Source organism: Sorex fumeus, unplaced genomic scaffold (assembly GCF_029834395.1).
Source record: "Sorex fumeus unplaced genomic scaffold, SorFum_2.1 ptg000072l, whole genome shotgun sequence".
NCBI classification, from domain to species: domain Eukaryota; kingdom Metazoa; phylum Chordata; class Mammalia; order Eulipotyphla; family Soricidae; genus Sorex; species Sorex fumeus.
In genome coordinates this window covers 68,179,047-68,205,762 of record NW_026606129.1, presented here as the reverse complement: position 1 = coordinate 68,205,762, position 26,716 = coordinate 68,179,047, and positions in this window count along the sequence as shown.

Below are 26,716 nucleotides of genomic sequence, written 5' to 3'. Positions count from 1 at the left end.
TATTGAATCACTGTGGGAAAAGTTACAAAGCTTTAAGGTTTAAGTCTTGGTCATACAATGATCAAACACCCTTCCCTTCACCAGTACTTATTTTTCACCACCAAGAACCCCAACGTACCCCTCCTCCCACTCCTCCTGATGCCTGTGAGGCAGATGATTTCTACTTAACTCTCTCTCTACTTTTATTGCATTCATTATTTCGACAAAAGATGCACCATTATTGTTTAGAATTTCCCCCCAACAATCAGAACTGCTGAAAAGGCATTGTGAAATAGTTTGTTTTCTATAGATGGTTATGAGAACCATATGATGTTGCGCAGCCGCAATAGCGGTTGTGCGATTTTGGATTTCTGATATTTTACTAATTAAGTCTGGATGCATTTCTGCCAAGAGCCAGATAATTACTAGATTGGTTTCTGTGCATCTGGTGCTATGGCCGTGCTGGAGAGCCGCTCGTGGGGGGCAACTCGTGACCTCGGTAGAGTGTGAAGGACTGATGTCGGTGGACCCCACGGGTGGCTCACGCAAGTCGGGAGGAGAGAAAGATGGTCACTCACTCTCACTCCTCCTCTGACACCCAAAAGCCCCTGGGTAGGCTAGGACCGGTAAAGTCTGTGGTGAGCACCTGCTTGGCACGGGCCTAAGCCCCGCCAGCCCCACAAAGTGGCCATCAAGCCACACCTGAAATCCGCTTGATCTTCTCAGCACGGGAGTTAATCCCCGCCACCCGATTGCTTGGGGAGCCACGGACTCAAGTTGGGGCGAGAATTCGCTCTTTGCAGGAAAGGAGAGACCAGTCCCAAGCCTTACCTGGGGTTTCTAGGGTTCTTGTCTCGCTCGCAGAAAAGAATTTCAGGAGTAGACGAGCAGTAAAATAACAGGTTTTATTAGGAGGCTTTTGGAGAGGGAGAGAAAGGGATAAGCAGATAAGCGGGGGAATGGAGAGTAAGAGAGAGTAACGTGTCCAGAGGGAATGCGGGCTTCTCCGAGGGTGGAGAGAGCCCCAAGTGGGCTCTCGAGCTGGCTCTTATAGATCCTTCTGACTCAGAATGTTCTGGAATCTCCTTGGGGCTGGGTCGCTGGAGTTAACCGGATTGAAAGGGGGTTTTCGAAAAGGAGGAATTTCATGGGGAGGAGGCCCATATCTTCAGGGTCTGGGGATGGTCTTATCAAGTCTTTGTTCTCTGTGCCCACAGGGTGGGTTGGTCCTAGAATGCTTCTTCCATGAAATTTCGTTTCATTGCAAAGAGCCTTTCCCTATCTACCTGCCTACACCAGGACTAGAAAATTGATTTGTCCTTTCTCCCTTGCCATAGGAGTTTAGGTTTATCAGGTTGCATCCATCCAGTGCTCCCAAGTCACTCCTATTCCTTTGTTTATATGTAACCATTTCTTTGTGCTCCCTTCCCCAACCAGTTAATCAGCTTTTCCCCTAATCAGAATCTGTTAATTTGCAAGGTCAGATCCTTCTAAGACATTGAACTTATATTGTAAGTTTGCCTTTCTCCTCTCCTTATGTCTTGAGTAGTTTACTTTAATGCAATGTCCTTTCTGTATAGATACAGGAAGACAGTTAATATTATGCTTTGTAGCTTAGGATTTAATTGACTTTGAATATTATTCATTCCAGGGCATCTGCTTTCTCAACTGAGCCTCAGTTGCCCTCACTTCCTAGCACCCCAAAGGCAGGGTCCCAACAAGGGACTGGATGGAACCAGGGCAAGCAGGTAAGCCATATGCTACCCTGCATCCAGATGGGCCAGGCAAAAGTGCCACGATTCTTAACTATAAGTTAGTACAAGTTAGGAGTTTGATCATAGACAAATGCTGTCACGATTCAAAAGTAACAATAAGACTAGGACCCTGCTAGGGAGAGGAAAGACTACCTGGCCTGAGCACTGTAGTCTGAGATCGAGATGGCTGTAGGAGAGCAATTCTATAAGCTTAAAGTATTTCTTACTGTGTCCATACAAAATGATTAATATTATGTATGCTTATATGTTTGTTGGACAAGGAGAGGAGAAACACACCCAGGGGATTCCATTCTAGGGTGGGTTGATCTGCTAAATGAGAATCTGTCCTAGAAGTGGCTTTCCTTTCCCTTGTGTCCTGACTAGTTTTGATGAGGCTGAACATTTTTCAGTTTTCCTTTTCTCACAGAAACCTGGCTGGTCTTTGACATGTAGATCTTTGGTGCTAGCCAGGCCAGATCTTTGGGATATAGATTCCAAGCTCTAGCAGACTAGTCTTTGGGATGCAAATGCGAGTGCTTGTAGCTTGTGAAGGTGCTTGTGAAAGGTTTCAGATTTGGTTTTGTATCTTCTTTCCGGAGGCCAAAATTACTGGCCTGCAGATGTAAATAAACAATGTATGTTTTGCTGCCTCAAATTTCTTTCTGTAACTCCTTTTGATGACATCACTGCATTGCACCCTTTAGAGGTACCATGATCTATATAAGAAGATTTAGGGGCTCTCTACGGGGGCGGGGGGGGGGGGGAGGGAAGGAGGAGGGATGATGGTCTGAGAGAATGAGGAGGGACAGGTCTGAGAGAACCTGGGCCCTCCATGACATAAATTTCTGGGATAAAATGAGACTGTAAGAGTGGGCTGGGGGAGGCTGAGGAGAGACAGGAGTGAATGGAGAGAGGACTGCAATAAACTACAACCAAGACCAACCAGCCTGACCCTTGTTTCCTTCCTTTGCCTGCCCATCACCATTGACCTCCCTGAAGTGGGGGAAAGGGCCTGAACACGGGAGGCAGGAAAGATAGACTGCTGCCGTCCTTTTGTGATTACACAAAGTGGTACTGGGGAAACTGGGCAGCTACCTGCAAAAAAATGAATTCAGACCTATTTCTAACACCAGGCACAACAGTCAGATCAAAGTGGATTAAAGACCTCAACATGAAATCTGAATCCATAAGGTACATGGAGAAAAATGTGGGTAGAACCCTCGACACTGACGTCAAACCAACCAACTTGCTAGGACAAGAATACTAAAAGGCACGGAAAACTGGACCAATCTTGGAGGCCACCACCGCCTCTTCTATGTGTTTTTGTTTGTTTTGGAGTCACACTCCACAGCACTCAGGGGCTACTCCAGATTCAGTGCTCAGAGTAAAGCTGGCAGTGCTTAGGGACCCAGGAAGTGCTGATCATCAGATCTGAATCTCCTGCAAGGAAAACATGTGCGCCAGCCTGCTGAGCATCTCTCTAGTCTCTCTTTTGTGCATTTTATGGCACTTGTTCCCCATATTATAATGGTTTTTGATTTGCATATTCATCAGTGTTGCACAGTTGCATACCTCACCTCCAGAGTTGTCAGAGCCAGCATAACCTACTCTCTCTGTTAACTGACCTTGATGTTTTTCAGCTACTAGAAATATTTTTGGGGGGAATCAATAGACTACTGCTTATAACCTATTTTTGTATCCACACGTGGCTAAGAATAGTTCTTACACTTTTTAAATTTGCAAAAATCAAAAGAATATGCAACAAACAGAACTCACAGAGCAAAAGATTCCTAAGATATTTTCTGTACAGTCCTTTGCAGGAAAAGTTAGCAACTCCAGTCTAAGTCATTGACAAATAATAGTGCCATTCCCACCTTTTCCTGAAACAGAAGTAGAAAATAGGCAGGTGTCTCACTTCTAGCACAAAGAATATAAGAAAAAACCTATGAAACTTTAGGGGGACTTAATTTTACTAAATTAGAGATTTACTAACTTAAACTAGTTAGTAAAGAAAGGTTTTTTCCTCCTAAGAGAGAAAACTATCACATCAGAGGAGATTCCGTACGTCTCTTATTTATCCTGTCCTGCAGGTGAGAATAGTGCTATGGCAGCTGTTTTGCAACCAAGAGGGGAAAGCCAAAATTTTTTCTGGGGAAACAGACCCAAATATTTGACATTGTTGAGTTGCTCAATTCATCAGTTCTAAAATAATCTACTTTCTGATTCTTGTTTCAAGAGGAAATTCTTAGTTCTTTTCGGAGAATGTTACTTGCACTGAAAAATGTTCTAAGCCAAGAGGAATGGTGCAGAGACCTGCCTAGCTCATGGTCATGAATTCACATCCCTGGTGTCCCACATGCCCTGAATGCGATGTTGGCTGTTCTACTACTTCTTCCTGGCAGCCTTGCCATCTGTGACCCTTGCTGCCACAAAACCAAGGCAAACAAGCCCACAAAACATTCTAAGTGAAATATAGCCCCCCTTTATATGGTGACTATTCAGAGGTCAGAATTATGCTCTTTAGGGGTCAGAGTGATAGTATGACAGATAGGCATTGGCCTTGCACAGCCTATCTGAGTGCGATTCCTAGGTCATTATGTTCCCCCAAGCATTGCCAGGATTGATTCCTGAGTACAGAGTCAGGAGTAAGTCCTAAGTACCGCCAGTGTGGCCCAAAAACAAAACCAAAGCTCTTCATGGGGGTTTATTGTTCCATATGAGTTTCCGGAGTACTTGATCAATTTCTTTGAAGAATGTCATGGATATCCTGATAGGGATTGCATTGAATCTGTATAATGCTTTGGAGAGTATTGCCATTTTGACAATGTTAATTCTCCCAAACCATGAGCAGGGAATGTGTTTCCATTTCCTCCTGTCCTCTTTTATTTCTTGAAGTAACATTTTGTAGTTTTTTTTTTCTTCTTTTTGGGGTCACACCTGGAAATGCACAGGAGTTACTCCTGGCGGTTCTCAGGGGACCATATGGGACGTTGGGAATCGAACCCCAGGTCAGCTGCATGCAAGGTAAACGCCCTACCTGCTGTGCTATCTCTCTAGCCTTTGTAGTTTTCTTTATACAGGTCCTTTACCGCCTTAGTTAAGCTGATTCTGAGGCACATGATTTTCTGAGGCATGACTGTAAATAGGATTTTTTTATATCACCTTATTCTCTCTCATTATTTGCAGATAGGAAAGCAATGGATTTTTGGGTATTGATTTTATAGCCTGCAACTTTTCTATACAAGACTATTGTTTCTAGGAGCTTCTTGATAGAGACTTTACTAAGTATAGTATCACGTCATCTGAAAATAATGAGAGCTTGATTTTTTCCTTTCCTATCTGGATGCCCTTAATATCTTTTTTTTCTCAACATCTATGGCAAGTATTTCCAGTATTACCTTGAAGAGAAGTGGTGAGAGTGGGCATCCTTGTCTTGTCCCTGAGCTTAGAAGGAAAGTTTTTAGTTTTTCCCCATTGAGAATAATACTTGCCAAGGGCTTGTGATAGATGGCTTTGACTATACTGAGGAAAGTTCCTTCAATTCCCATTTTGCTGAGATTTTTTCATCATAAAAGGGTGGTTGATCTTATCAAATGCTTTCTCTGCATCTATTGATACTATGATATGGTTTTTTAACCTTTATTTTAATAATATTATGGATTATATTGATTAATTTGCTAATGTTAAACCATCCTTGCATCCCCGGGATGAATCCCACTTGGTCATGGTGTATGATCTTTGTGAGGGACAGGCCCAAAATGGACCACCACCAGAATTAATTTAGCTTAGCTTAATAGGAACCTACATTGCAAAATAACTTGTTTTTCAAGGAACAGGTCTAGATAAGCTTTTTCAGATCCGCTTTACAGGAGCCTGCACTGCAAAATAACTGGTTTTTCTGCCCCTGAGCAAGGAATTCAGATACAGGTACTCGAAGGGTGGGGGTCAGACCAGATAACTGGATGTCTCTCACAAGACCCATGTTGCAAGACCCAGGACTGCCCTAAAAACGTTCCTAAGCACTGATGAAAATGATGATCTTTAAACTATAGGCTAAGCAGTGATGTACCCTTAATTGGATTGGTTAGGAAAGTATCTGTTATTACAAATCTATTGGCTATGAAATGCGCAGGCTCTGCTGTAATGGTCAGTGAAGGCCTAATTAAGATCTCCTTTGAAGAAGTTCGGGGTCTTTACCCAACCTGCCAGACGTGCATGTCGGTGTAGGCGGTTGGACCCTGGCTAGCCAGTCTTACAATAAACCCTGCTTGCTGTTTGCAGTCTCTTGAGTCTCTTTGTTGTTAAAGGGAGATTTCGATCCGTGCCCTAACAATCTTTTTGATGAGTCGTTGGATTCTATTTACTAATATTTTGTTGAGTATATTTGCATCCGTGTTTCTCAGGGATATCGGCCTATAATTTTCTTTTTTTTTTTTTGTGGTATCTCTGCGTAAAATTTGCCTGTAAATGGATGAACATGGAGAGTATCATACTGAGTGAAATGAGTCAGAAGTAAAGGGACAGATGTAGAATGACTACATACATTTGTGGTATATAAATGTACATATATATATATATATATATATAGTAGCAGAATAATATCCATGGCCAGGGAAAACAGGGGTTAGGAGGACTGGTCAATGATTGGAACTAACCACAAGTGTGTCGGGGGCTGAGGGTAGGTAGGATAAAGAAGAGACCAGTATGACAATAATAGCTGGGAATGATCACATTGGACAAGATCTGAGAGTTAAAAGTAGGTAAGGGATATTCTTGATAATCTTTCGGTATCAATATTGCAAACTGCAATGCCCAAAGAAGAGAAAGAGATAGATAAGAGATATAGATAGGGAGAGAGAAAGAGAGAGAGAGAGAGAGAGAGAGAGAGAGAGAGAGAGAGAGAGAGAGAGAGAGAGAGAAAGCGCCTGCCATAAAGGCAGGCAGGGCTTGGGGTGTGGGAGTGATCAGAGGGAACCTGGGACACTGGTGCTGGGAAATGCACACTGGTGGAGGGATGGGTGCTGGAATACCGTATGACTGAAATCCAATCATGAACAGTTTTGTAATGATCTATTTCACAGTGATTCCATTAAAAAGTTAAAAAAACAAAAAAGTGCTCTTTCCCAATGGAAATCTGGATTTCTACAGTAAAGCCTGACACAGAACAGAGTCTTAAATAATCACTTTCTAAATGACCATCTCTCCCCTCAGCACAATTCCCATTTGAGACCCACTTCTCCAGGGGAACGTGGTTTGTGCAGGTGGGGACCAAGCAGCACACTCAGCCTCCCCAGCTCCATCTGACTAATCCTCTCCCTCCAAGTTGCGCCCAAACAAAAGTGTCCTCAGATATTTTCAAACGTCTCATCTCGTGGGGAACACTTACAACTCCTGGTTGGGAACGTTGGTCTGAATGAATGGCTTGTTGACAATGAACTTCTAGCATCTATTATTGAAATGCGAAATTTTAACCAGGGACTTGGTCAGACTGGTGGTGGTAGCAAGATGTTGCAGGCAGTGACCACTTTAAGAGAGAAAGAGCTGCGGGGCGCCCCAGATGGCAGCTAAAAACCTCCACAACCCAATCAATGCCATGCTCAAGGCGGTTCCCCACATACTCGGGTGGAACTTCCCACATGAGCGAACATATTTTTGGACCGAGAGGCGAAACACATCATAAGACACTCTCTACCCATTTTACATAATTACCACAGCACATTTGATGGGGTTCAGACAGTAGGCAACAAATCATAGAGGGAAATATATATATGTATATGCATATAAACATATTTTCAGATATCTATACCAAAGCTCACATCACCCAAATTTTAACAACATGTTAGTGATATCCTCCGGAATGACTAAATGGTTCCTGCCAAAATAGAACAATCTCACACTGTTTCCTATATGAGCACTTTTTTGTAAGCATGTTCAACAGTTCTTCATAACAGACAATACAAAATATATTCTTTGGTTTGTCTTTTGGGACAGGGATGGGGACTTGGGATGGAAACATCCCGAATTTCGTGGTGGGAAGGTGCAAAGGCGGTGGGATTGGTGTTTGAACATGAAATGTAATCAAATATTGTGAACTAATTTATAAAATAAAAAAAATTTAAAAAGAGAGAGAGAAAGCTGGGGCCCTGAAGATAGGAGGAGAGGTGGGAGGTGGTTCTGGAGGGACTTCAGCTCTGTCCCAGGCTCGCGTGGCTGATTGATAACCAGTGTCCCTCTCTCTTTGGGTCCTTTTGGGCATGCGCAATGAGAAAGGTTTCTTGCTCCGTATCTTATACAAAACAGTCCTGGGGATCCCAAAGAACCAGACAAGGAAGGTGAAAGGAAAGAATCGTGATCTGGCTGAGTGGTACCCAGAGGGTTCACCGCGGCTTTTTAAGAGAAAAGGACAGAGGCAGGAGGGTGGGGAAAAAGGTGAAGACATTAGCACCACATAAAAGTGGCCCAGGAATCACAGCCCAATAATGAGGAAACTGCATCCAAATCTCAGAGTGGTTGCCTGCAATGTGCCTCTCTCTTTTGGAAATACAACAGAAAAGTTTCCATCAAACTGTTTTCTTTCAGTGACTGGCCCCTGACAGATTGTGCCATATGGCATGTGGTTTGTCTCTCAAGTCACTGGGGTTTTCTCACTCAGCTTCTCCAAATGGTGGCTGTAATGATGGCAGTAAATGCCTCTCAAATGGCAGCTTTCCCCCCCTTTTAAGAACCCACATTTTAACAAGGATGTTGAGGAGACCTCAAATATGGGCTGCAGGGCTTCTTGGAAGACAGGCTCGAGAAAACAGATTGACACTCAGAAAAGAGGCAGATTTGCTCTAAAGAGCCTGGAGAAAGAGGAGGGTAGGGGAAGACCAGGGCTACATCCAGGCTCTTCATTTGCTTCCTTCTAGGGGACTCTTCCATCCCTGTCTCACTGCGTCTTGAGGTGGCTTGCCAGGAGTGAATAGCTATAGGAGAATTGGAGAGCGCTTTTAACTGCTCCTAGGTATCCTGGGAAGATTGCTCTCCTTGGGGCCCCTCACTGGCTGGGGAGCAGCTTTCTTACTGCTCACGCACAGGTCCTGCTATGTTTTCATCAGTGCCTTTAGTTACTGGATTAATGTAAATCTGATCCAGAGTCTGTTTCCTAAAATTCTTCCATATTTCCTAAAATTCTTCCACTTAACTTGGATGACAAAACCCTCTGCGATGCAGCTCTGCTCCTGCTCTAGCCTCAGAACTTCTCCCTCTCTTTTGTTGTTTTTCTTTTTCATTTTGTCTTTGAGAGCAGTGCTGGCACTGCTCAAGACTTACTCCTGCCGGGGCTGGAGTGATAGCACAGCGGGTAGGGCGTTTGCCTTGCACGCTGCTGACCCAGGTTCGATTCCCAGCATTCCATATGGTCCCCTGAGCACCGCCAGGAGGAATTCCTGAGTTCAGAGCCAGGAGTAACCCTTGTGCACCGCCAGGTATGACCCAAAAGCAAAAAAAAAAAAAAAGATTTAATCCTTCCTTTACTCTTTCCTCTTCTCTCAGGGATCACTTCTGGAGGTTCTCTGGGGACAATATTGGGTGATGGCCAGTGAACCTAGGTCTGTCATTTTCAAGGCACGTGTCCTACCCACTGTAGTATCTCTCTTCCATCAACCCCCTTTACACACACACACACACACACACACACACTCATTTTTGTCACATCTAGGCTCTAAGTACTTGCATTTTACAGCATGTGCTACTCTCTGTTGCTTCCAGGCCTGCTCACAGGGTAACTTGGTACAGAATGTTCTTCCAGTTAATTGGATTCAATTCCACTTTTTCTTCAAGCAATGCAAAAGTTAATTCCCAGTCTGGGCACATGGCTTAATGGTATAGCATATGCCTTGCATGCCTGAAGCCTAAGTTCTATCCCTAGCACTACTCACGCATTCTCTCTCTCTCTCTCTCTCTCTCTCTCTCTCTCTCTCTCTCTCTCTCTCTCTCTCTCTCCCCCTCCCTACATGTGGGTAAAAAATGTCCTTTCTTCAATTCATCTGATGAAGTTCTCATTTCCAAAATCTCAGAATATGATATTTGGAGATAAAATATTTGACATAATAATTTAGATAAAATGAGTGGATGGATCCTCAACACCCAAAAGGAGAGAGAGAACAAAAGGGAAAGCCCTGCCACAGAGGCAGGGTGGGATGGGGGGGATGGGGAGTGGGGGGATACTGGGATCCATGATGGTGGGAAATGGGCACTGGTGGAGGGATGGGTATTTGATCATTATATAATTGAAACCCAAGCACAAAAATTTTTAAGTCTACAATGGTACCTCATGGTGTCTCACTAATAAAAATTTAAAAATTAAAAAAAAAACGAGTGGATGGATCCTAATTCAGTATCCTGTTATCCTTAGAAAAAAATAGTAGCAGCCAGAGAGATTTACAGAGGGTAGGGAGCTTATTTTGCACGTGACCAACCTGGTTTCAATCCCCATAGCCCCATGTGGTACCCTGAGCCCTGCCAGAAGTGATCCCTGAGTGCAGAGCAAGGAGTCAGCCCTGAGCACCACCAGGTTTGGCCCCAAAACAGACAATGAAAAGGAATGAAAGATAAAGAGAGACATAAACTGGGCAAGAGCCATGTCTCTAAGGCACGGATCCATACCTCAGATGCAATCAGCCCTCACTCTTGAACTTCCAGCCTCTAGCACTGTGACAAAGCGAGTTTCTGTCATTTGCAGCACCCAGCCTGTGGCAGTGTGTTACAGCAGCTCTACAGGTGTCTACATCACAGGGAGCCTCACATCAGCCCCCCGCCCCCCAAAGCAGCCACATCAGCCATCCCACACGATCCTTTTCAAAATACTACCCTAGGGAAATGGCTCCCTTTGTCTTTTTATCATTAGCATGTGTGGTGGTGATGGAAAAGGGTGGAGAAGTTTATGGGATGTCTAGAGGGCTGGAGGACTGAAGTGTTTTGTTTGAGGATAATGAATGCTGTGAGGACAGGAGGAATGGATACAGATGGATATGGACCCTCCCGCAAAGGGTCACTTATTCAGGTAATTTGGGGAAATGAAAAACTCACTGAAGAAACACTTGAGTTTGCAGCAACGTTTTCCTAGTTCACCTGAATTCACCAACTTCCTATAAAAGTAGTCACACATTGCTAAACCTATGAGGTCATCAATTTTGTTCCCCAAATTTGGTATTAAAATCATTAGTAACTAGAGAAAAATTCCCAGTGGTTTTTCTGTTCTTTATTTTGGTTTTGAGTCTCAAGATTTCACCTTTCTCATAGGAGTGATCTGTTATGGTGAAGTGAAAAGAGAAAACAAATGTTCATTGTGTTTAGGAAGCAACAGCCAGGAGATTGTCAAGTAAGTATCCTTTGCTGTGGCTCAAATGCTTTCCTAAAGATTCCATAGGAAAGCAGTTGGTCTTTATTTTACAGGTAACCATCAGTCATGGTGCAAACTGGCAGTTTAATGGAATAAATCCAAGATTGGAGAAGTTATTTTAAAAAAATAGAAGTCTAAGGCTGAACCAACAGTATAGTGGGTAAGGTAATGCCTTGATGCGGTCAACATGTTCAATCCCAGTCAGCTCATAAGGCCCTGTGAACCCTACAAGAGTGATCCCTGAGTACAGAGTCAGGAGTAAGCCCTGAGCACAGCTAGATGCCCCTTCCTCCAAAATGTATAAAAATTGGAATTATAGGGCCAGAGAGATAATTCAGTTGGGCTGAGTTCATGCTTTGCATACAGGAGATTCAATCCCTGGCATAACATGGAATCCCAAGCACCTTGAGGAGCAACCACTGAGGACAGAGACAGACATGGCCCCTGAGCACCACCGCATGTGGTCCCCAAACAAAAGACCAACCAAAAAAAAGGAATTTTAATTTATGCTTTTAGTAATTAAAAACATCCAGGAATGCCCAGACTAGGTCCTTTCCACCCACTGCCACCCCACATTCCACGCCCCAAACCACACTGTTTATTTTGCTGCTTGAAACCTTAGTGGTATTCTTAGTAGTATACCCTATAATTATGGGGTTTCATGTAAACCTTTACTACGCTGATTTTGACCACCTGCTATTAAGAAAGAAAAGATCAGCTTTCTGTGATATTTGGATAGCAAACAATGAAAAGTTCTTCCAGCTAGAGGGAGTCATGGGTGGGGGGGAGAAAATTATGAGCTCACAAATATATTCAACTTGGTTGGCTAAGTGTTTCCTTTAATTACTATTAATTTTCATAAAAGTTTTATTAACCTCACATGTCAGTTCAAGATTGTCACAGGATCACTGGGCCTGTAGGATAGTTCATCTTGCAGTATCAGAGAAGACAGTGCAAGTATATTGGGAAAAAATGCTTACAAATTAGTGTTATTCCACAATTAGGTCTGATTTGTAAACTTGTTTGGCTTGAGGAGGACTTAATTTTATTTTAACTGAACTGATCAGTCGTTCTGACAGTGATTTGTCTCCAAGCTACCTCCTGATGCAGTATTTTCACCCACTGACCTTTGGGGAGTAAAGACATGAGAGACAAAATTGATGTTTTGGTGCTGAGTATAGAAACCAGATTCTCACATATGCAAGGCAAGTGATTTACCACTGAGCCATATATCCAGTCAAGAGACAGAAATGATTTGACTAATTAAGACCAAAAATAAATATATCACCTTATAAGTTTCACTGTTATTTTCACAATTACAGTGCAAAATTTGTGTAGGATGGAAAGAATTATGTCAAGACACATTGTTCACATGGGGGAAAAAGCTATCAGGGCTGGAGCGCATGCTGTATGCGGGAACCCAGGGCTCAATCCCTAGCACCTGATGGGGCTTGATTCCTGGCGGTGCATTGCCTTCCAGCTGTGGCCCCAAACAAAAAACAAACCAAAAAATCTTCCAAGGTTTACTACCCTTCCCTCAAAAAAAGACTCACTGTTTGCCATTAATTAGACCAGCAAGTCTATTTCCTCACCAATTAAAATGGGGCTTTGTGTCATCCTCCTCATCTTACCTTTCAGAAGTTCCTCAACCGTCTTATTGGAGCCTCTTACAGTTGGGGCCCAAGTGAGAACATTTTAAAAGTGGGTTTTGTTTTTGTTTTGTTTGTGAGGACCAGAATCCAGCCCAGAGACTCACAAATGCAAGGCAAATGCTTTACTAAGCCCCTCCCCACCCCCATTCCCCCAGTCTAGAAGAACTTCTGGTTTTGGTTTGGGGGCCATACTCAGCAGGGCTCAGTAGCTGTTCCTGATTTGGTGACCCCTGGCTTTGCTCTGGAGTGCCAGGAGTTCAAACAGGGTTTGGCAGGGTGTAAGGTAAGCACCTTAACACCTGTACTATCTCTCTGGCCCAAGAAAGACTTCTTTACTTTATGTTTTGGTTTTGGGGTCACATCCAGCAGAGTCTCCTGCCCCCATACCAGGCTGTCTTCACTGGGGTCCCCTTGGAGAGGGGCAGGTTGAGTTTCCTTCCCTGCTCCAAGCAGAAAACCTCCAGAAGCCAGTCACAGCTATGCTTAAGGCCACTCTCCACACACTCGGACGAGCCTCACCCATGAAGGAACTGGCAGAGGAACCCAGGTATGCGGGGCCCATGGCTGAGATCTCCAAGCCTGCTTGAATCGGGACTGGGCCTTCACCCAAATCCCCAGTTTTCCGGTAGCTTGGCAGGCATATCCACACATTGCCCCAGGTGCTACATAATCTCATCAACGGCCAAGATCCAGAAACTATAAAACAAGCTCCCAGAAGAGAGAAGCACCTGTAAAAGTGATTAAAGGCCACCCCCAAAGCCACTGTCCCTCTGAGAGAGCCTGACAAGCTACCGAGAGTACCCAGCCCTCACAGCAGAGCCTGGCAAACTACCAATGACATATTCGATATGTCAAAAACAGTAATAATAACGAGCCTCGTTCCCCTGACCCTGAAAGAGCCCCCAGTAAGCCATTGGATTCCGCTAGCACACGACAGTAATGGAGTCATTACTGGCACCCACTTGAGCAAATCAGTGATAAAAGGGATGACAAATGACAAGTGACAAGTGATCCAGCAGTGCTCAGTGCTTATTCCTGGTAGTACTCAAGGAACCACACAGGGTGCCAGGGATTGAACACAGTTTGGCAACATGCAAGGTAAGTGCTTTATCCACTGTGCTCTCTCTCCCGTCCCCCAATAAAAGCTCTTAAAATTTAAAGCACAGTGCAAGTTGAGATGCTACAGGTTTCCTTGGTTACCACAGGGTGTCACTGACTTACAAACAATGATATATAATGAAGCCTCTTTGATAAATGCTTAGAATTAGAATCTTCTGGGGTTGGATTGGGAGTACAGTAGTTAGGGTAGTTTGCCTTGCATGCAGCCAACCCAGGTTCAGCCCCAGGCATTGCAGATGGTTTCCCAAGCAACCCCATGGAGTGATCCCTGAGCATAGAACCACGTGTAAACCCTGCCCTTCCAGCCGCGGCCCCAAACAAAAAACAAACCAAAAAATCTTCCAAGGTTTACCAATCCTGGTTAATAAAATTGAAATGAAACACCAATTACCACAGGAGGGAAATGAGATTAATATGGTGGTGCTTTACCTGAATATTAATTATGAATTCAGAGAGAACATTATGAAGCTCTGGCCAGGCATGCTTTATGGATTCATCAATAAAGAGCTCTTGCTAATGAACTGGCGTAAAGCACCCTCCAAAGAATCAGTCCTGGATTTCCTGCCAGAGACCATAAACTCAAAATAATTTACACAGGATACAAATCTATTTTCTTTCTGTCTGTGAAACAGTAATGAGAACCACCAGGCTGAGGAAAAAAGAGGATTTGAAAGGTCATGGATATTTCTTTCTTCTTTTTTTTTCATTAGGGTCAAAGTGGCTTGTACTTGTCAAGCTAGTATTTCTAGAATTCCGTAGGAGACAAAAAATAGATTAAAAAAATAAATTAAAATAGTCTTTGAGGTGGGGCTGATGTGCTCGGCCCCAAGTCTTGCTAAGTCACTCAGCAGTACAGCCAGCTCTGCTCTCCAGTGACCAACTCACCCCCACCCATCCTTACCCCCCCCACGTTATGGAGGTACTTGCGACCAGGTCTCGTGTGTGAAACGTCTGCCTCCCTGCTCGTAGTGGCCTCCCAGACCTGCCTCCTCTCCATCTCCTGCATGAGTTCATGGGCGTCTGAACCTCTACTCTGCTCGTAACCCTCAGCCCTCTCCACATGTTCTCACCAGGAGAAAGTTCCAGCTGTTAAATAGGGCCCCAGAGGTCCCAAACATCAAAGTAGGATGCGGCAGACACAGTTTAACAGACCTGTCAGGAACTTCTTGTTGCCTTAGTCGGGAGCATGGTTCTTAACTGGGCTAGGGAGGCCCAGCCAGCAACCCGGGCCTCTGTAGTGCTGGGAGCCTCCAAGGCTGCACCCAGAAGTGATCAGACCCTATATAGTGGCAGCGATCACAAGACAAGCCTAACTCCTGTACTACCTAGCCCCACTTCCTGACATCTTACTGTCTCTTTTCTCTAAAAGTCAATTCATCAAATGCATTTGGATGACAAAAATCTATTGTACTCTGCTCTCCCTGTCTCTTCATATATAAAATGATAAAGAAATCCTACCTTTTTTCAACCAATGAGATAAGTCACTGTATGGAATTGTAGAGATGGTACAGAGATGGTCGGCATGTGGGAAGTCAAATTCAATCAATCCCAGCACTACCTGCTCCCTGAGCATCCCTGATGTAACCCTGGAAACCTCCCAGCACGGCAGGGTGACTCCAGCACTGCAGATAGTTGCCTCATATGTAATTTTTACTCAAGGCCCCCTTGGAATGGCTAATTCCTAGAACTGCAGCAAATTGCCTGGCTAAGACTAGCAGGAGGTAAGGGAGAACCACAGTAACATGGGTAGGGCACTTTCATGTGCCTGATCCAGATTCAATTTCTGGCTTCCTATATGGTTCCCAAAGCCCCACCTGTTACTCTTACTAAAGGCTTACTCTTTTTTTATTTTAAATTTTATTGAATTACCGTGTGATAGCTACAAGCTTTCATGTTTGGGTTACAATCACACAATGATCAAACACCCATCCCTCCACCAGTGCACGTTCCCCACCACCAATCTCCCCAGTATACCACCCTTCCCCACCCTCCCCCTGCCTCCATGGCAGACAATATTCCCCATACTCTCTCTCTACTTTGGGGCACTATGGTTTGCAATACAGACACTTAGAGGTCATCATGTTTGGTCCATTATTTACTTTCAGCACACATCTCCCATCCCGACTGATTCCTCCAGCCATCATTTTCTTAGTGATCCCTTCTCTATTGCATCTGCCTTCTTCCCTCTGGTCATGAGGCAAGCTTCCAGCTATCGGGCAATCCTCCTGACCCTTGTATCTACTGCCCTTGGGTGTCAGTCTCATGTTGTGTTATTCTATACTCCACAAATGAATGCACTTGTGACTTATTTTTATGGAAAATGGGTGAGTACTATCAAAAATACCTCATGTTCTTGATCTGTTTGATCTTAAATTATTTTTTGTTTTGTTCGTGGGACACACCTGGCGGTATTCAAGACTTACTCTCAGCTCTGTTCTCTGGAATCACCCCTGGGAGAGCTTGAGGCAACCATATAGGATGCTGGGGTTGGAACCCAGGTCTGCCTTATGCAATTCAAGATTTTATCATTATACTATCTCTCTGGCCCCAGGTTTTGAATTAACTTTTGGCTGTTGTGTATTCAGGAAACTTTACTGTTTTGCCAAACTTTTCACACACACGCCCTAGCACCTTCAGTTTCATGATGCCATATGGTACTGAAATCCTCAATTTAAGAAGTGATGTTAATGGTTTTCAATCTCTACACTGTGGACACTTGAGCCAGATAATAAGTGTTCTAGGAGGGGTTGTCCTAGGCATTATAAGATACCAGGCTCCCTCCCACTAGCTATCAGTAGCAATTCCCTCTGGTCATGACACTCCTAATTGGCTTCAAACTTAGACAAATGTCCCTCAGAGGCAAAATCTCTCTGTAGAAAAGCACCTCCTCTTGGTGGGAAATGTAGACTAGTGAAGGGAAGGGTGCTGGGACAATAAATCACTGAAACCCAAATCTAATCATGAACAACTTTGTAACTGTGAAGAAAGAAAGAAAGAAAGAAAGAAAGAAAGAAAGAAAGAAAGAAAGAGAGAAAGGAAGAAAGAAAGAGAGAGAGAAAGAAAGATGGTGATCTTAAAGCAGAAAACAAAAACAAAAGTCATCAGTTATTTTCCATTATGAGGTGTTGCTTTTATTTCACTAAGACTAGCATATTACATTCAGAAAAACCACACATTTACTATTAAAAAAAAGAAAAGAAAACTCCTTCTTTACATAAATGTTTGCCAACAATTTTTCCACAATCTCAAAGCACCCAGACTTCTTTGTAAAATATGATGACTGGACCTTGGCCCCTCATTGTCTGCTTAAGGGTGGAGTGGAAGCACCTGTATTTAAATTTTTTTTCCTCAGATAATTTTAATGCACCCGAGTTGAGAACTGCTATTCTGTGTAGGTGTTGAAGGCAAGGGTCCATGAATATTTATGACTTCACACAAGTGTAAATCCTCATGATTGCTGTACTCCCCTCTTAGTTGATTCCCAGATTGTGACCCACAGTCAGAGAGGGCTGGAAAATACTAGGTAAAATTTCTACTTTGAGAGAAAAAAGACAGAGACCATTTCCATTTAATTTTTGATAGTTGATTGTTATAATTGTTCGTTCTCAATGTGAGTTATTGTTAGTGTCTGATAAACTTATAAATTAAACTTTATCATACGTGTGTCTAGAAAAACCAGTATGTGTAGGGTTTGGTACTATTAGAGGTTCCAGACATCCTTGAAGGTCATGAGTAGTGCATCTGCTGTGAGTGAGGAGACTACAGAATGTGACCTGCAGAGAAGACATTATGAACCACCTCTTCTGAGTTTCCCAATTTTACAATGGACAACTTATGTCAAATGTACTATAATTTCCTCCACATCACCTCATACACAACCTATGTCAAATTAAAACTATTAATAGAATTATTTTTAGTGACAAGGGTGGAACCGTCCACTGGGAGACTCCCATGTCCAACGTATAGATTCGGCTTTTTGGAACTGTGAGTTACCATGGATGGTCTTGGTCGACATAATGAACTCAGATAGCCTCTCACCCTGTTCATTCCATTCTAGGCCATGGGTCCCGATGTAGAGTTCTTCGGCTGTTCTTCTAGGTCCTATCTTGGCAATAAAATCACTGACAATCACTGACAATGATTTGTAGAAGATGTGGTCTTCTTCATAGAACTTCTCCAGTTCCATATAGAACTTCTCAATTTCTTCTTCATCATAATTGGATGTTGGTGTGTAGACAATGAAGATAGAAACTGCTGGCAGTGAGCCACATCTATTCAAATGTAAACGTCCGATTCGGGTTGTTAGGCATTCGAATGAATCAATGCTTATGGCCAAGTTCGTGTTGACAAGGACACCGACACCTCCGACGCCTCTTTTATCGCCTGTTCCGAGGAACAATTCTTCTGCAGTGTTGAAAACGGTGTGATGTGATTGATGTCTTCTTGTCTCGGTCAGACCAATGATGTCATACTTGATCTTTCGCACTTGCACCATCAGGTCCTTGATGGATGCATTCAATGCCATTGTACATGTATTGAAAGTACAGACATTTTTGTCCTTCGTTTTGGCAGCCTAGTTTGGCCTTGAGATTTTCTCAGCCTCTCCTTCCTCATCCTTCTTAACACCGCTGTATTGGTGGCTCTCTCAGGGTCAGGGGACTGATACCCATTGTATTTACTGGTTTTAGCATATTGAAGACCCACAGAACAAGATAAGCAGAACTCTCTGAGACCTTAGACTCCAGGCTCGGCAGACCCAGGGACAGAGTTTCTCTGCTTGCTCCCACCAACCACAGGTGACAAAGTGATTCTAATCAGGAGCCCCACCCTACCCTGCCCTGTCTGCTTCCATCAACCACCCAGGGATCGAATTGCGCACAGGAGACCCACCCTGCCCAGATAAATACCCCACTGGTAGACTTCCACTCTCGACACTATCTCCACTACCCAGCTGTCGCCACACTCCAGGACACTTTCCGGACCCGCGACACATCATAAGCCACTAAATACCCATCTTCCGGAATTGTCGCACCATATTTGATAGGGTTCAAATATGGTAACACCTACAAGGGTGATTAGAGGTCGCCCCAAAAGCCTCTATCCCTCTCGGAAAGACTGGCAAGCTACCGAGAGTATTCCGCCGGCCCGGAAGAGCCTGGCAAGCTATCCATTGTGTATTCGATATGCCAAAACCAGTAACTACAACTGGTCTCATTCACCTGACCCTGAAGGTTTCACTGACATGGCAGCACTGAGAAGGATGAGAAAGGAGAGGCTGACAAAATCTCAAGGCCGACCTAGGCTGCCACAACGAAGGAAGACAAAAACGATCGTCTGTACTTTCAATGCACGTACGCTAGCATCAGATACATTCATCGAGGACCTGATGGTACAAGCGCGAATGATCAAGTACAACATCATTGATCTGACCGAGACAAGAAGGCACGAATCTCACCATGCTGTTTTCGACACTGGAGAAGAATTGTTCCACGGAACATGCAATAAAAGAGGTGTCGGAGGCGTCGGTGTCCTTGTCAACACAAACTTGGCCAAGAGCATTGATTCATTCGAATGCCTAACAACCCAAATCGGACATTTACATTTGAATAGATGTGGCATGGCTCACTGCCTGCAGTTTCTATCTTCGTTGTCTACGCACCAACATCCAATTATGATGAAGGAGAAATTGAGAAGTTCTACATGGAGCTGGATAAGTTCTATAAAGAAGACCACACCTTCTACAAGATCATTGTGGGTGATTTTAATGCCAAGATAGGACCGAGAAGATCAGCTGAAGAACTTCACATCGGGACCCATGGCCTAGAATGGAACGAACAGGGTGAGAGACTGTCTGAGTTCATCATGTAGACCAAGACCATCCATGGTAACTCACAGTTCCAGAAGGCAGAATCTAAACGATGGACATGGGAGTCTCCCGGTGGACGATTACACAACGAAATAGACCACATCATATTCAATCGACGGTTTTGCCTGACCGATGTCGCTGTTGTCCAAAAATTTTGAACGGGATCAGACAACCGTCTCCTTCGTGCAAAATTCTACTTCACAGAGCGGGGAGAAAGGGCTGCAAAGTTCAAAAAGAGAACTCCCAGAACGACCACCAACTGGGAACTCTTTGGCACTATTGCAGCAACATGGGAAGATGCCATTGTTGACAACATTGATGAGGAATACGATCAACTGGTTCAGCACCTCCATGAATGTGCAAGGAACGCCAAGAGAGAGATAGCCACAAAAAATCACCTATCTTCGAAAACTCTTGAGCTAATTCGCCAGCGTGGTTTGGCGCATGCCTCAGGCAACCGCAAGCTAACATCCGAGCTCGCAAAGCAGTGCAGAGATGCGATCAATGAAGACCTCAAAGAGAGAAGAGCAGAAGTACTGGTAGATGCGGCAGAAGCCAGGAAAAGTATTCGTAATGCCCGCCTGTCCTTCGCCAACTACAAGACCAAGATGACTGGCCTCCGACGTCCTGATGGATCCATCACATCCTCCAGAACGGCAATGGAGAAGATTATCCATGACTTCTACTCAAATCTCTTCGATAGCCATGTCCACTTGCCAACATACCAAATTCCACAGGATGGATATGTCGTTCCCAACGTTCTCCCTTCCGATATCCGACACGCCATTTCATCGGTAAAGAAACAAACAGCACCCGGCCCAGACAAGGTCAGACCTGAACACCTGAAGAACCTGCCGTCAGTACTCATCAATACACTGGCTCGGCTCTTCACTCGCTACCTGTCTGAATGCAAGGTTCCGTCCCAATGGAAAACCAGCAGGACCGTACTACTGTTCAAGAAGGGAGACATCCATGACATTGACAACTATCGCCCTATCTGCCTATTGTCTGTCATCTACAAGTTGTTCACTCGAGTCATCCTAAATAGGATTGGCAGAACACTAGATGAAGTACAACCATGCGAGCAAGCCAGGTTCCGCAAAGGATTCAGCACCATCGACCATATCCACATAATAACCAAGCTCATTGAGGTTTCTCAGGAGTTCAAGATGCCGCTCTGTTTAACGTTCATTGATTTAAAGAAGGTCTTTGATTCTGTTGAGACGGAAGCGGTCATTGAAGCCCTAGACAATCAGGGCATTCAAGCCCAATACATCAGGATCCTCCGGAGCTGTATTGCGGATTCACTACCAGGATCTCACCATTCTACAAAGAAGTGATCGTTGATGTCAAGAGAGGGGTGCGGCAGGGTGATACCATTTCACCGAAACTCTTCAGTGCCACCCTCAAGAACATCATGCGACGACTGGAATGGGAAGGAATGGGAGTGAAGATAGATGGTAGGCAACTACACCACCTTCGCTTTGCTGATGACATTGTTTTAATAACACCAAACATCAGCCAAGCGGCACAAATGCTGGCCGACTTTGACCGTGAGTGTGGAAAGGTAGGACTACAGCTGAATCTTACGAAGACAATGTTCATGAGAAACAGCCTCGTTCCTGATGCTCCATTCACTCTCAATGGAACGACCATCTCCGAATGCAACAGCTATGTGTACCTAGGTCGAGAAGTCAACATGACAAATGACCTGGCACCTGAGCTGCGCAGGAGAAAGAGAGCGGCTTGGAACGCCTTCAAGAACGTCGAAGAAATAGCTAAGAGGACCAAGAACCTCCAGCTCCGGGCACATCTCTTTGATTCCACTGTTCTTCCTGCATTAACATATGCCTCAGAGACCTGGGCCCTACGCAAACAAGATGAGAACGCTATTCAGGTCTCCCAAAGAAGAATAGAAAGAGCTATGCTTGGAATATCCCGTTTCACTCAAATGAGAGAAAGAATCCGGAGTTCTGACATCCGTCGTTGATCAAGAATCAGGGACGCTGTCTCGTTTGCCAAGGTGTCAAAAATCAGATGGGCTGGTCACGTAATGAGATTTAAAGATGACCGCTGGACTAGAGCTGTTACTGACTGGATTCCACGGGATGTCAAAAGACCGCGTGGCCGCCCACCTACCAGATGGTCAGACTTCTTCGTCAAGATCATGAATGATCGGTTTGAGGCTCTTCATGTTCCCAGAGCGAACAGATGCCATTGGGCTACACTAGCACGCGACAGGGACAAATGGAGACGTTACTGGCGCCCGCTCGAGCAAATCGACGACTAACGGGAAGTTAAGTGATTAAGTGATTAAGTGGCATATTGATTATGCCACGGATAGCTTGCCAGGCTCTGCCGCGCGGGCAGCATTCTCTCAGTAGCTTGCCAGGCTCTCCAAGAGGGAGAGAAGTTTTTAGGGTGGCCTCTAATCGCCCTTACAGGTGTTCCCATCGTTCAAACCATATTTGAACCCCGTCAAATATGGTGTGGTAATATTGGAAGATGGGTATTAAGTGTTTATGATGTGTTGTGCGGCCAAAAAGCAGCTGCGCAGTCCAGAAAGCACCTGGAGTGTGACGGTGGCTAGGTAGTAGAGGTAGTGGAGGTCTGCTGATGAGGTAGATATCTGGTACCAGTAGGGTGGGGCTTCTGGGTGTAATCCCTGGGTCGCTGGATATTGGTGGAAGCAAGCAGGGCACGGTAGGGTGGTGCTTCTGGGTTTAATCCCTGGGTCGCCAGAGATTGGTGGGAACAGGCAGGGGATCTCTGTTCCCAGGTGCTGTTGTGCCTGGAGTCCAAGGTCTCAGAGTTCCGCTTACCTGGTTCTCTGGGGCTTCACTTGGCAACCAGCACCTCCATGATTGTGCAAGGAACGCCGAGAGAGATACCCACAAAAAGACACCTGTCTTCAAAAACTCTTGAGCTCCTTCACCAACCACAAGAGAACGTTTGAGCTAACAAAGTAGTGCAGAGAAGCGTTAAAGGAAGACCTCAAAGAGAGAAGAGCAGCAATGCTGGAAGATGCGGCAGTAGCTGGGAAAAGCATTCACAGCGCCCACCTGTTCTTCGCCAACTACAAGACCAAGATGACTGCCCTCCGATGTGCTAATGGATCTATCACATCTTCCAGAAGGGCAATGGAGAAGATTATCCATGACTTCTACTCGGATCTCTTCAATAGCCATGTCCACCTGCCCACATACCAAATTCCACAGGATGGATATGTCGTTACCAATGTTCTCTCTTCCGAAATCCGACACGCCATTTCATTGGTAAAGAAGCTAACAGCACCCAGCCCAGACAAGGTCAGACCCAAACACCTGAAGAATCTGCTGTCAGTACTCATCAGTACAGTGGCTTGGCTCTTCACACGCTACCTATCTGAATGCAAGGTTCAGTCCCAATGGAAAACCAGCAGGACTGTTCTACTGTACAAAAAGGGAGACAACCACAATATTTACAACTATCATCCAATCTGCCTGTTGTCTGTCGTCTACAAGCTGTTCACTTGAGTCATCCTGAATAGGATTTGCAGAACACTAGATGAAGGACAATCATGCGAGCAAGCCGGGTTCCTCAAAGAATTCAGCATGATCGACCGTATCCACATGTTAACCAAGCTCATTGAGGTTTCTTGGGAGTTCAAGATACTGCTCTGTCTAATGTTCATTGATTTAAAGAAGGCCTTTGATTTTATTTAGACTGAAGCGGTCATTGAAGCCCTAGCCAAACAGGGTATTCAAACTCAATACATCAGGATCCTCTGTGAGCTGTATTATGGAATCACTACCAGGATCTCATCATTCTACAAGGAAGTGATCATCCATGTCGAGAGGAGTTAGGCAGGGTGATACCATTTCACCAAAACTTTTCAGTGCCACCCTCAAGAATGTCATGAGATGACTGGAATGGGAAGGAATGGGAGTGAAGATAGATGGTTGGCAACTATGCCACCTTTGCTTCGCTGATGACATTGTTCTAATAACACCAAACATTAGCCAAGTGGCACAAATGCTGGCTGACTTTGATCGTGAGTGTGGAAAGGTCAGACTACAGCTGAATCTCATGAAGACAACGTTTATGAGAAACAAACTTGTTCCTGACATTCCATTCACTCTCAGTGCAACGAACATCTCTGAATGCAACATTTATGGTACCTAGGTCGAGAAGTCAACATGATGAATGACTTGGCACCTGAGTTGTGCAGAAGAGAGCAGCTGGGAACACCTTCAAAAGCGTGGAAGAAATAGCTAACAGGACAAAGAACCTCTGGCTCCAGGCACATCTCTTCGATTCCACTGTTCTCCTGCATTAACATACGTCTCAGAGACCTGAGTCCTATGAAAACAGAATGAGAACATTATTCTGGTCTCCCAATGAGGAATCAAAAGAGCTATGCTTGGAGCATCACGCTTCACTCAAGTGAGAGAAAGAATCTGGAGTTCCAACCTCCATTGACAATCAAGAATCAGGGACACTGTCTCATTTGCCAATGCATTAAAAATCAGATGGTCTGGACACGTAATGAGATTTAGAGATGACTGCTGGACTAGAGCCATTACTGACTAGATTCCACAGGACATCAAAAGATCATGTGGCCGCCCACCTAGGAGATGGTCAGACTTCTTCGTCAAGACCCTAAACGATTGGTTTGAGGCTCTTCGTGTTCCTGGAGCGAGCAGGCACCATTGAGCTACACTAGCACGTGACAAGGACAAATGGAGAGGTTACTGGAGCCCGCTTGAGCAAATTGATGAATAACGGATGTCAAGTGATCAAGTGACAAGGGTAAGTGATAACCTTTTATGGGGGGGTCACACCAAAGATAAGAGATATGAAAAGCTGAGGTCATTTTGGCACCTTTTAGGAAGTCAATTGAAGGAAGAGGAGAACACCCAGAGAGAGGCATACCAGAAAATCACAAAGAAGCATCTGCCGCATTGATCCAATTATGCCTGAAATTCACTCTGATGCTTTTTTCATCAGTCACGTAATATATTTATCAAATATTTCTTTATTTTAGAAGTGAGCTGGTTTAAAGGCTGGAGAGAGAGAACAGAGGGGAGGGCACTTGCCTTGCATGCAGCAGACCTAGGGTTGATCTCTGACTCTCCATAAATTCTCCTCGCCCCACCAGAACTGAGCCCTGAGCACAGCTTTGTATAACTGGAGAGATAATACAGAGATTAAGGCACTTGCCTTCGATGCAGATGATCTTAGTTCAAATCTAGCACACAAAACATCCCCTAAGTACTGCCAGGGCTCACTTCTGTGCATTGAGCCAGGAATAGTACCCAAGCAGCAGTGGGTATGACATCCCACCTTCACCTCACCCCCTGTGCAAAAATAAAAATCCAATTTGAGCGAAGTTGACAGGTATTTATAACTAAAGCATCCTAACTCTACCACTATAGGACAACATCCTCTTACAATGAGATTACACTGCCTACAGTCTTGCTTGGCAAGGTGTGGTTCTCGGGTTGCACATTATCTCAGCACTGGGTAGAAGTACAGAAACTCAGGCTCTTCTTCAGATCTACTGAATTGGATGCTGGTTGGCTGCAAATTCTCGGAGTGACTCAGATGAACACTGGAGTATTAGAAGCCTTAAATTACTGCTCTCAGGGACTAGACTAGATTATAGAAAAGATTAGCAAATAGACATGGGTACTTGGATTCTTTAACTTGGTTTGATGCCCTGTTTTATACTAAGGAATGCCTCAACTTCTTCAATGAGTTCACTCTTTTACTCATTCAACTAATAAGTGTCTAAGATTACAATGATACATTTAACTGGAGCAACAAAACATTTAAAAGTGAGAAGAGAACTCTATGTGGAGGTGCACTAGCTGCTCTTCAGTGACACATTGTCAGTTCTGAAGGAAAACCTTGCAAGAGTTTGGTGGGGGATTTATGCCCTGTGCCACCACACACACTGAGCATGGTCGTGGCATCTCTGCTGTCTGTGAAACCAGCAATGCCAGCCATTTCTGGCTGCACCCTACCCAACTGTGTGTGTAAGCGCCACAACAGAGGGGTGTGATCCACAACAAGCCCATCAGGCACAAGTACCGCAGCCAAAAAGTGTTGTGAGGGTGAAACTGATGCCATGACAAGCTGCAGCCAACATTAAGTCTCAACTAGGCCTCAGTTTCTGTTCCCCTGGGGCAGGACTTGCAGTTTCTGGTAAACTTCCAATTGACCAATTTGCCAAGATAAGGAATTGGGCAGTTGGGCCTGGTCTGTAATGAGGGGTCACTGTTCCCTCCTTAGAAACTGTTGCTAACTATTGCCTAATTGCTGATCACCACTGGAATAGTGCTGATGCTAAAAATAGACCAGTATATAAATTGCCTCTTAACCATGAGCCCTATATAAACTGCGTGTGATTTGGAGTCGGGGGTCCTCATCAAGACTCCACTTCATTGGCTGAGACTTGGACCCTAGCTTGAGCTAGCGCTGGCTTGGGCTAGTAATAAAATTCCTTTGCTTTTGCATTATCGTGTGTGGACTCAGTCTCTCTGAAATTGGGGATCTGAAACTTGGACACAACAGTGTGACCCACTAGTCAGCACCCCAGGTACCATAGCCAGGAAATGCTACCCCTGGTAAGCACCGCTGGAACGCCCAGAGAGCACCACAAGTAAGAGTACAGCCCACCCAGTAGGTGTGCAAGGGTCCACAACTAAAAGGAGTGCAGGCTTGGGGAGCAACTCGGCTGAGTCTCTGGACACGGCAACCTGAGGCAACACCCTGGGCGAGGACCAAAGTGAAATGTGTGAGCCAGCCCCAGAGCCAGGAGTGTATGACTCCTGGTCACCCCAAGGGCAATGAAGAAAAGGGTGGTGGTAAAGAAAAGAAGACAAGGAAGGAAAGGAAGAATAGAAACACAGTATTTGAGAAAGCAGATATGAGTTGATCACACAACCAACGTTAAGGTGCCAACTCTGGCAGTGCTTTC